The following is a 10887-nucleotide window of genomic DNA, read 5'->3' as shown; positions in this document are numbered from 1 at the left end:
CGCAAAATAGGCTTCTGGACTAAACTTTTACTAAAATGAAACATGCGACAAAATCAGAAAAATACTGCATAAATCCATACAAAAAAAATACAGTAAAGTAAGGTTGTTTTGAACCAATGCCGGGTCTGTCGGAATCAGTAACCCAGAACGTACATTCTCCCTTTCTCTTATACAACATTCTTAAGCTCAATACGCTCTCTCATTTACAAACTTTACTTCATATGTTCTTTCACTGTTAGAATTATATCTGATACATGCAATGTGACTGTCTAAACGAATAGTTAACTCTTTACAAGTGATTCTATTTTTACTTTTTCTTCCCGTCCTATTTGAATCCCCTTTTTTAAAAACTGCTTTTTCAGATCTTCTATATCGATTGGCTTGTTATATTCAGCTCGTGTTTTTGTTTGAATACTTGCTTTCTTACTTTTGTAGTCATCAAAGTCTGTTTGTATCTGTTTGAATTCTTCGTCAGAAACTTTTGAATCTTCAAGTGCTTTACTGATAGACAGTTTTAGGCTAGACAATTTTGATGATGCAAGAGTGGAAATGGATTCGTGTTTTTCAAGCTTTTTCACAATTTTTTTCATTATAGCTGATGCTATAAATGATAAACCACCAACTGCTGCTGCGACACCACCTAGGATTAGAGAAACTGGAGTCCCTACTCCGGTAGCTAACAGAATTGTTCCCGTTACACCTGCAGCTGATGCAAGGATAGTAGAACCAGTGCTGGCATTAGAAAGGCTGTTGTAAGTTGTTGAGTACTTACGTCTAGCGCGAGAATATTTTTCTAATTCATCTTCTAGTTGTTTTTGTATATTACTAATGTGTGCCAGTCTGAATTGTTGACTTTCTGCTGCACTTTCATCAATATTAGGATAAAGCTTCACACTGCTAGTCATCTTTTTAATGCAAAATATAAAATATTTATCTTAATTCTCACTGGCCAGTGTTTCTGCTAAGCTTTGAAGCTGTTCATTGCTTAACACCTTATCTGTATAGTAGAAAGCAATCAAATCAAGATAAGTAAGATTAATACTTCTTATTTCTGTTAAATTATTTATATCTGCGTTAACAACAACATTTTGGTTTGACGTCTGTTTTTTTTATTGTGTTAGAATCCTTTTGAACAGCAATAAATACTCTGACTTCTTCAACATTTAATGGTCTCCAGTTGAGATTTATTCCTCTCATTAGAACAGTGTTTGTGGTTTCTTCCCTTTTCCTGACAACTATATCAAATATCATAGTTGCATTCTGCCCTATTGGAAGCTTGGGTATAAAATCGACAATGGTGTCAGCGTCCTTTGCAACACTTTGTTTTCTGTGAATGAGATAGTTGTTCTTATGGAAAGGTTTAACTGCAACTTCTCCCCTGCTGTTAATCGCAGGAACAAGGCTAACAATTAGTGGTTTAGCATTGATTGACTTACGGAATGTGTCGTCTTTTCCAACAAGAGTGTATGGACTCACAAATTCAAACTTCATTTCCCAGTCAATCTTTTTCATAACAGGACTAAGTACCCATTTTTTATTCTGATGTTTCCACATGTAGAATGTGTCATCGACAATTGGATCAGGTACATTAACATCACGGATTTGACCTAGTTTGAGGAATCTTGGTTTCTTTTCATCGTCGATTTCCTTTCTCTTGTAATGACCAGTGTCTGTAAACTCGAATGCATACACTGCACCAACTTCAGCATTGCTCTCAAAGTCGATAGCATCTGCTAAATCTTTCAACTCTATAGTTGAACATGCAACAGGATAAATTATTGTAGGTCCACTCGACATTTTAATACTCAATATTTTATGGAACTATTTCCAATGTAATGTTAAACAAACAATCAACTGGTTGTCCACTTTGATTTTTCAGATCAATGTGTAGGAATTCATGACACCCTTCCTCCAAGTCCTTGAACTGAAGTGTCTTAAATGTTGGCACGTGCATTTTACAAAAAGAGGCATCACTCGGTGGAAGAATCCTAAGCAGATCAGAACGCTGATCATTAAACAGATTATAGGATGTGTTAAGCTCTCTCATGTGAACAAACAGTACACTGTTAACATCCATGTCAATGGGACGTGTTCCCTTGTATATATTTGTAATTCCAAGCATATCAAGGAGTTTGGTTGGAAACTCAAATGATCTGGTTACTTCTCTAGTTTTGGGCATAGTAAGAGTAGCAATGAGACTTGCATGATTTAAACTCGCTGTAATACCTACTGGAGCAAACAATTCTTTCTCTAAAGTGCAGAAGTCATAGTAACCATCTTCTACAGAATGTGTTTTACCATTAATTCTAACCCAGTTGTTATTCTTTTTTTTACTGATATTATACCAAGTAACCTTGTACATAATTTCATGCAGTGCAACTTTCATTCCTCCATTTTGATTGTTGATAGGGTTTGCAAGTTTAACTGGCACACCAGTCTTCACATTTGTTAGTGTGATAAACATTTTTTATTCAACAACAAAAATGATTCAGTATAAATTCAACAAAGACATTAAATACAAAACTGGACCATATTACAATCCAAAGACTATTTCTTTCCATGAGTTGGACTTTGCTGTAACAGAAACAGAATCCATTCGCGTTAAAGTGCCTGACCCATTCCATTCTTACCTAAATCCCCCAATCAAAAATGATAGTGTTCCAAAGATGTGGAACTCTCACCCAATTCAGTTCTATCAGAATCAGTTAAACTTTGCAATATTCTGTGCAACCACAGGATGTGGAGTGTCCTATGCAGACCACATGAATAATTCAAACTTACTGACAAAGTGTGTGTACACATTTCACGTTTACTATCAGTGCAGGAGAATCTTGTCTGAACTTCAGGCACCAATGCCGCATGAAAAGAGCTGGAACCCATTCAACAATAGGATAAACATGAAAGTGTATGAGCGTCTCTGCAATGAATTCAATATAGATTTTAAGACCGACTTTAGGCAAAAGCAAGACAAAAACCATGGCATGGGAACACTATATTTATGGGGTGTCCATAGGAGGTATAATTTTGATTACTGGCCAGGTCATACATCTTTTTCTTCAAATGTGCAGGTACAGTTAGGATCAATAGAACAACAGCACCACAATGCATGGACTACTTTTATATTAGACACCGGCAAAGGTTTCACTGGATCAGGTGTTGAAAGGATCAATGAATCTATCCGAACATATACGTGGTGCTTGCTAGGCTCGCAGGCACAGACACGATCAAACATAATGAGAACAAGCACAGGGTTTGATGCACAGAAACAGTTGTTATCAAATTTAGAAGATGTCATAAACTCTGCAGTTGATCTGCCTTCCAGCATCAAAAGGTATCAAGACTCTCTCCGTTATGCAAGATCAAAAGTTGACTTTGCTGTTGGTAACTGCCTTTACATGTTACCTTCTGATCTCCAGCTGCAGATTGGAACAATAACAAATTATAACAATGAAATCATTATTGCTAGTGACACCCAGCCGCTTGGAAAGGGTGAAGAACTGAATTCAGAAATCAGAACGATGCTACAGCCATATCACAATGAACAGAAACAAAGCGTGACAAGTGAAGATCACGCTGCAGGTGAAGATCATTCTGTCACTAGTGATGATCAAGCTGTTAGTATTAGTGATGATCATGAATCGCAGAAGACTGCTCTAGTAATTGGTGGAGTGGGTGTAGGCTTACTTTTGCTTTATTCTCGTTAGCAGAACACCTGCAATTAAAACTATTAGAGTCCAGAGATGTTCAGCCATGAAACCAACAACTTTACCTGCAAAAGATAACAGCCAGCTAACAATTGAACCAATGATTCCTGGAAGTGCATCCAAAGCTTTTGCTGCTAGTTTCTTTAATAGTTCTGCAATGTGTTTGAGTTGTTTCTTTACCCATCCCGGATCAGATGGAGATGAAGGTGGAGGTGGAGGTGGAGGTGTGACAGTGCCACCTGTGAGTGCAAACACTAATGTGCTTATTGCAAATCCTAACGCAGTTAGTATACTAGCTATTGTGATTCCCTGCTCTCTGAAAAGCGTTCTAATTCTTTCAGCAAGAGTTGTGTCTTCGTAAAGGATTCTTTGAATTGTATTTTTTATTCTGCTGACCTGTGTTCTCAGTTGTTCTCTATTGTTACTTAGAACTTCTAACCTTATGGCTTTCTCCTCCTGCAAATCTTTTAAACGCTTAGAAATTCTGTTTTTTACTTCTTGTTCTAGGTTCAAATCATCAGCATCAGCAAGTTTTTGTTTCTCTTTGTTTATATCTTCATCCAGCTGACCTAGTTTTGACAGATTATTTGCTATTTCACCTCTGATGGTTTGTAGTGATTGATTAAGGGCTTCTATTTCTCTCATAGGTAATAGTTCCTGTGGAGTCTTCAGTGAAGTTTCCTCAGAAAAAGAAGTCTCTATCTCTTGTATAAGTTGATCAGCCTCATCTGCAAGTTTATTAAGATCTTGCAATGGAACAGATTCTATTTGAGTAGCAGTTGGTAGTCCTAGTTCTGCTTGTTGAAGTAAGGAAACAACATGGGAAGGTGATGACCGTGTGCTAGGCACAATATCTAATTGCCTAAGTCGATTAGCAGTAAGTTTTTGTTTTAGTGAAACTTTTGATAGAAACTTAGCAGGATTAGATTTATATGTAAGTTGGACTTTTTCTCCTTTATCGCTAGTTGTATATAAATGATTTGCTTCCATTTTGAACTGGTTTGGATCTAAAACATCAGGTTCTTCTCCTAAACTTTTGTAGAAATCTCTAACTTTACCTTCCAGAAGTTCATGTCGTGCCACCTCATAATGCAGTGAATGATGGTAGGGAACCAAAGGGATTGCTTCGCTCATGTCGTCCGCTGGCTCAAATAAATCTTCAAATCCACCTTCTGCCATTTGTAACTTATTTTTTATTTTGAAAATAAAAAAAGATGGCACAATCGTTCGGTTCTGTTCTTGATCCTTACAGAAGGCTGAAAGAACCTCTCGGGGTAAAAGGAATAAGGCAAACAGTTATAGTTACAAATAATCCTTCTACTATTGATCAGAATGAAATACTTACTGTTAGGTTTCCTAATCTAGGTAAGAACGATGTTATTGTACCAGGCACTGTAAGACTATCATTCAAATTAGAATTAGAATCTGGCTCAGATGCAAATAGGACTTTGGCTTATAATGTAGGAAGAGCAATTGTGAGGAAGATTACTGTCAAACTGGAAGGGCGGGAAGTGATGTCATTGAATAATGCAGATGTTTTTTTAGTTTATGCAGATAATTGGTTGACTGACAATGAAAAGAAAAACAGAGTGTTTCAAGGGATTCAGTCAGACAATGGGATAAAAGTTAGAATAGGAGCAGGAGATAAAGCTGACAACAAAAAAGATAACGCTGTCAATGTTGCTTTTGGAAACAAATTTTGTATTCCACTTGACTTTGAACTCATAAATTCACATCCTCCCTTCTATCAAGGAGCATTGCGTGACAGGCTGTCATACGACCTGACTTTCAATAGTTATGATCGTGTTATGCTTTCACAAGACCCGGAAGCAAAGTATAAGGTGTCTGGAATTTCTTTAGAGTTTGATGTTGTAAACCATCCTGAACTGGCTAGACTTATAGAAAATCAGTACAGTTCTAAGCTGCCTATCTATTATGAAAGAGTGTTGAATCACAGTACACTTTCAAAAAGCCAGGCTGATCCAATCTGGAACATTAACTTGAATACACCAGCTAGGTCAATGAAGGGAATACTTATGTTGTTTGAGGAACCAAAAGATTCATATGAAAGGCAAATAGAAAAGTTTTACAATCCACTAATCAATAGAGTATATTGCACAATTGAAGGGCAGCCAAACCAAATATTTGCATCTGGCATGCTGCCATACCAACACTATGATGAAGCAAGAAAGTACTTTACTGGAGGAAGATTGAAAGACCCAACATCTGATCTTGTGGCTAAAGATCTACATTTACACGGTGTTGGCGTAGAAGATTTCTTGACAAATAAATATGCGTTATGGCTGGATCTCAGAACAACTGACGACAACAAACTGCATGGAAGTGGAAGGCGAATTGAAAACGGATCAGAAGGAATCACAATACAAATTGAAAAGGAAGTAGGGAGTAGTAGTAAATCAGTTAAGATCTACGTGTTTGTTGTGTCAGATGCGCAGTTAAACATCTCTGAAAGCAGATTACAGGATATTGTTTATTGAACGTGTTAAAATGAAGTATCTAGATTTTCTTCCAAAAGATCCACACTGTTCTTTGATTTGTGGGGCAACAGGTTGCGGCAAAACAAGATATGTTTTGGATTTATTACAGACTGTTTACATAAATCACTTTGAACACATAGTCATATTCTGTCCAACTATAAAGCATAACAGAACATACAAGGAGAGAAAATTCATATGGTCTGATCAAAATATATTTATTGTAAATCCTTCTGATCGTCTAAATGTTTGCTTGGAGCATTATTTCGATCTTTTTCAGAACACGCCAACACTGTTTATTATTGATGACTGTGCAGCAGAACGTGACATTGTTAGAAAGAAAAGTGCACTAGCAAAGCTTGCATTCAGTGGACGACATGCATTAATATCAGTTTGGATATTAACACAAAAATACAATGCAGTTCTGAAAGACTTTAGAGAGCAACTCAAAACAATAACATTGTTCTATTCAAAGGACCGTGACAGTTTTGAAGAGTGTCTTCGAGAAAATGATGTCATTGAAAACAAACAGGAGAGAGAAAGAATAAAGAATAATCTGAAATCTTCTAAGCACTCGAAACTGGTTTTAAAAACTGATCAACCAGTTCAGTATGTATGTTTGTAGAAATCCTTGCTAAGTTCTTACCAAGTTCTTACTCAAGTTCTTGTCAAGTTCTTGTTAAGTTCTTACTCAAGTTCTTGTCAAGTTCTTACTCAAGTTCTTACTAAGTTCTTACTAAGTTCTTACTCAAGTTCCTACCTAAGTTCTTACTCAAGTTCCTACCTAAGTTCTTGTTAAGTTCCTACATAAGTTCTTACTCAAGTTTAATTACTAGATTTTAATTTTATTCTGCATCAAAATAAAATGAACTGTGATGAATTGCTGATGCAGACTGCTACAGATATTGAAATCTGTGACAGTAGGACTATACCTGATAAAAAAGAAAGATTGTATTCACTTGCTGTTTGTGGAAAAACAAAACACTACCTTGGGCAGCAGTTAACTGTGGAAGAAGTACAACATCTTTCCTCAGAAGATATAGAAAAGTATCATGGACGGTATGAATCAGTGCTTGGTTCTAAGATGGTTAGAAGTATTGGACAGACTGTTATAGGTTTGTACACAAAGATTTTTGGACATTTTACACCTCTCGACTCGGAGGAAGACTTAACACATGATCTAACTCATGACCCTGTTGTTTCCAAGTCCCTCGAATCTCTTGCCTGTGACCTGTATTATCGATTTGGTGCTTTATTAGTACCATTTGTTGCTGGATTAATTACTTTCAAACACATTAATTTTCAGAATAAAAAAGATGACAGATCAGTTGAAGCAGACAGTGGAGCAGACGAAAATACCAGAAGTGAACACAGTGACAAAGAAACCTGGTAGAGTAGAAGCAGGAAAAAAACTAGCCGAATGGAACAGACAAAAAAAGTTAAATCAAAAGGCAAAGCAGAACATTATGTCTGAAGTTGAGCAGACACCAAACATTCCTGAAGTGACTAAGGTCACACAAACTGATCAAGAATTAAAATCTTCATTTCTATCATACAGAAAAGTAGCTGTAGCAGCTGTTGTTGGAGGAGGTGGATACTTGCTTTACAAACTTTGGCAAGGCAAATATAAAGTGTCAGAAACACCAAAATCAGAAACACCAAAATCAGAAACACCAAAACCAACAAACAAAGCAGTACAAACAATAAAAAAGCCCACAGTAGTACCTGCAGTGGATTCATTTCATATGGAATAATTTTAATATTTTAATTTTGATAACATAAAAATGAGTTCTGAAAAGACAATAGTTAATCTAGTTTATCACGCTGCAGTGATTGGAGGCTTGAGTGTAGGTTACACAATGCTGGGTAAAAGTCTCCTCAGAATGAAACCAGCCGACTTGGGAAAGTTAGACTTCGAAGACGGTGCTAAACTAATTGGTGTTGTGACAGCTTCCTTTGCAACAAAAGACTTCCTGGTGAAGCAAGGAATTATTCCAGAAAATATAAACATGTAAGACAATAAAATGGCTAGCTTGGTTATGATGGTGGGAGGTGCGATTGTAAATGCGCTTGCATTTTCTGGCAGCAACTATTTGTTTTCTAAACTGCAAAATGGTGAAGAGAGGGAAAGGCACAACAAAGCCATGGAACAACTGGCGAAAGCACAGGATGAATACGAGAAGAAACGAATTGCGCAGTTAGACTTTATGAATGATAAACTCAGGCAGCAAGGACATGCAAACAAAACCTTTGCCAATGTTGATGCAGCCATTCAAGAATACTATCTTGTAACTGGAAAGAAAATGAAGACAAGTGCTCCTCCAAAACTGGGTGACTTTTATCAGCCTTCAGAAGAGCAGAAGGTGGGCGAGATTGTTTTCATTGTTATTGGTATGGCTGTTGTTTACTTTATTGCGCGTGCTGTCAAATCTTAATATTCTGTCATTTAAAAAACCATGAGTGATGCTTTGTTATCTAAAATATATTATTCCCCAAAAGGATACTGGAAAGGAAGAACTGCTATTGACAAGCTCAGTGACGCAGCAGGTGTTTCTCAAGATACAGCAAAGAAATGGTTGTCAAAGCAGGCAGTTTGGCAGATCTATTTACCTGCACCAAGAAAAATTACACGACCACACTTTGTTAACATTAAACCGAATGACACTCATCAAATAGACCTGCTGTATTTACCGCATGACACAGTCAGAAGGAAGAAATATAAGTATGCACTGACTGTAGTTGATGTTGCAACAAGATACAAAGATGCTGAACCGTTGACAGAGAAAAGTGCTATAGCTACAGCTGTTGCCCTGCAAGAAATTTACAGACGTGGACCACTAAAGTATCCCAGAATGATTCAGTGCGATGATGGTAAGGAGTTTAAAGGAGCTGTCAACCAGCTTCTGTTAAAACATCATGTTACAGTGAAGAGAGGTATTCCAGGAAACCACAGGTCACAGGCTATTGTTGAGAGCTTTAACAAACAGTTGGCAGAAAAACTGTTTTCATATCAGTACCATCAGGAATTTTTGGACACAGAAAGTAAATTGCGTAACACTGAATGGGTCAAAAGATTACCATCAGTACTTAGAGCAATGAATCTGGAGGTATTTAAAGCTACAGGGTTAAGACCAGTTGATGCAATCAAACAGAAAACAATACCTGTTGCTCCAAAGTCAACAACACCAGTGGCATTACTACCTTTCAATCAGAAAGTCAGATATTTATATGCACCCGGTGAAGCTGAGGGTGACAGCAGGAAGCGTGCAACGGATCCAATCTGGAGTATTGACATTCATGAAATCAAGAGAGTAGTAGAGACAAATCCACCTATATATTACTTGAGAGAACCAGCACCGCAAAGAGCCTTTGTAAAAGAGGAATTACAATTAGTTCCACGTGGTACAAATGTTAAATGATTTTTTATTTCAGATTTTATAGTGTTAACAAAAATGGAAGCAACTTCATTTTTTTAATTTATATTTTTATTTTGAGTTATAAAATCAAACTCACAGCGATGGAAGACTCTGTATTAGAATCTTTATCGACAGTATTTGACACCGTTGAATTACAAGTAACGGATCCTCAAAATGTGCAGTCCAGTGTGCAAGACGCCATTGAACAAATTCCAAACAATTTGTTGATTGAACCTCCAGTAAAAGTGCAGATAGTCAGTTTAATAAAATACAAAACAGTCAGTGATGAGGTGCTAGAAGTTCATGTTTCAACCAGACAACTAGCACTTAATTCTATGGCAGAATTGAATGGAAACTGGGCAGATGAAATGATGAAACGGTTTGAGCAAGCTGCAGAGGATGCAAAGATGAAAGGATCCGGATGGTCAGAAGGTGAAATTATAAAAATAGAATTGAAGCTAAGTAAATTTGCCCCCATCAGAGGTAGAAGTTACATACCTTTACCTCCTGCTCTTGTCAAAAAACGTGCTGTGCTGAACATAAAGAATGATGATGACAAATGTTTTATGTGGTGTGTTCTGGCAAGACTGTACAGTGTAAAGAAAAATGCAGAAAGAGTGTCTAACTATCATGCATACAGAAATAAACTAAACTTTACTGGTATTGAATTTCCTGTCAGCATTACAAGCATTGACAAATTTGAACAGCAAAACAAACCCATCACCGTAAATGTTTACACGTGGGATGAGGAAGATGAACTGAAACCAGTCAGAATATCAAAGAACTCACCAACGATTGGTGATTGTGATACTAACCATGTTGACATGTTACTAATGACTGATGGTGTAAAATATCATTACACTTTGATTCGTACAATGAGTAGACTGATGGCGAGCACAAGCAATCACAATAGTAAACAAGACTTTTGTAGGCGATGTCTCTTGCGTATTCCATCAATTCATGCAGCACTTATACACAAGCAACATTGTAAGAGCGTTGATGATGCGGTCGTGAAGTTAACAACACCACCGCCAGACAGCAAAGTGTATTTTAAGAATGTATGCAAACTACAGAAAAATCCTTATGTTGTTTATGCTGACTTTGAATCTATCATTGTGCCATATGAAGGACCTTTACCAAAAGACCTACCTAAAACAGTAACTCTAAGTAATCATCAAGTCTGTTCATATGCATTTATTGTTGTTAGTTCAGATGGTAAACATTCTAAACCGCAATTGTACAGAGGACCTAATGCAGCAAAGAACTTCTTAC

The sequence above is a fragment of the Littorina saxatilis genome, linkage group LG16 (genome assembly GCF_037325665.1).
Source record: "Littorina saxatilis isolate snail1 linkage group LG16, US_GU_Lsax_2.0, whole genome shotgun sequence".
NCBI lineage: Eukaryota > Metazoa > Mollusca > Gastropoda > Littorinimorpha > Littorinidae > Littorina > Littorina saxatilis.
The sequence above is the reverse complement of the archived record's forward strand: the minus strand, read 5'-3'. Positions refer to the sequence as shown.